Below are 1854 nucleotides of genomic sequence, written 5' to 3'. Positions count from 1 at the left end.
TACTAATTGTTTTAAAATCTTTATCTGATCATTGCAATGTCTGGGTCATCTCAGGTTGATGGCTTTTTTTCTTTTTAGAATGCATGAGACATTCCTGTTTGTTGTGTGTTTAGTAATTTCCGATTGTGGCCAGGTCATTGTATTGTTACTTTGTGGGGAATGCAGATTCTGTTCTATTCCTCTGAAGATAGTTATGTTTGCCTGTTTATTTATTTTGTATGTTTGTTTTAACAGGCAATCAACTCCGTTGGATTCAAACGTCAAACTCTGCTTCTTGGGTGTCATTCAAACTTCAGTTTTTTCATCTTTAGCCAGAGTCTGTCCTGTATGTGGATGGTCCATGGGTCAGAGAGAGACTTGGGAAGCGTTTTCACACAGAATTTGGAGCTTCTCCTCTCTAGCTCTCTCCTTTCTGGGATTCCTCCTTCACTTTCCTGCAGCTGGATTTGCCCTTTTCTCAGTACAGTGATTCTCCAACCTAGAAGGACCGCAGGTTTCCCCTGGTGTTTTAGCCACAACTATACAACACCCACTGTGACCCATTCTCAGGCAAAGTCCCATACAGAAGTAAATTCACAGCATTCCCTCTCCTTCTTCCAAGGTCAGCTCCCCTCCAGGATCTCAGACAGCTGTGCTTGGTTTGTTTTTCTCACTCTCCAGTGCCATCAGGCCATTGCTTTGTGCTTTTTCCAGAGTTTTCATTGTTATATCAAGAAGGGCAGGGTCTAGTATGAGCTGGTTGACCATCTCTGCTTTTAGTTACTTAAAGTTTTACTTTTCACTTTGGCCTGTAATTCACTTTGAACACTGTGGGACTTGGACAGAGGGAGGAACAGGCACTCCCCCAGTTTTGGGCATGGAGACACAGACAAGCAATCCCAACACAAATGTGGCATATTGTCATGCTCTGACATATGTGGTCATGCACAGATGGGGAAGGTACATGGATGCATGTGTGTGCATCTGGCCCTGCAATGGATCAGGAAGCTGAGGAGCCACACAGCACGAACGGTACCGACCGCAGTACTAAGTGTCCTGGCTCAGGGACATTGAGCACCCAGGCAGAATTTGTCCAGCTCCCCAGGAAGCCAGCCAGGGCAGAGAGGAAAACTTGTTAGTGGGTTGTTAAATTGTGGTTCAAAATTTACCTTTTTCAATGTAGATAATTAAAAATAGCTTAGCGTCATTAGGTGGGGATCTAAATTTCTCTTTTTAAAATACAGATAACTGATGTCATGGTACCATTTATTCAATTGTCCTGTTTCCCCATTGATATCAAATATATTATCCACATTTTCTTATGTGTGTGGATCTATTTCTGACCTTTCTGTTCTGTTCCAGTTGTCTGATTTTATCCCCGCACTCATACTTCCCTGCTTTAAACGCAGTAGTTTTGTAATCAGTCTTAACGTCTGATAGGATAGATATCTTCTGATTCTTCTTTTCCTCTTCCTAGGAACTGTTCTTTAAACTTTTACTAGGTATTCTTGGTGCTATATCTTTTCATTTAAATCCTGAAGTCAGTTTGTGACATTTAATTACAATCTTCCTTTGAGACTTTGATAGAAAATAAGTTGAATATATAGTTTATTTTGAGAAAATTACCACCTTTAGAATCCACGGTCTTCTTATCCATGAATAGGCACGTCTCTGCTTCCTCAGTTCTTCTTTCAGGCCCTTCGGTAAAGTCCATAATTTGTCTGCACATCTAGTCTTCCCTTATACTCCAAAGTCTCTCCTAGGAAGGAGCTACACATTTTTTGCCTTTGTTCTCTCTCACCAGAGTCTGTCACAGTTATCTGCCCAGTAGGAGCCCTCAAGAAACAAATTTAGACCTCTGTCTTTGGGTTTTCT

The sequence above is a fragment of the Pongo abelii genome, chromosome 22 (genome assembly GCF_028885655.2).
Source record: "Pongo abelii isolate AG06213 chromosome 22, NHGRI_mPonAbe1-v2.0_pri, whole genome shotgun sequence".
NCBI lineage: Eukaryota > Metazoa > Chordata > Mammalia > Primates > Hominidae > Pongo > Pongo abelii.
This window is presented reverse-complemented; position numbering follows the sequence as displayed.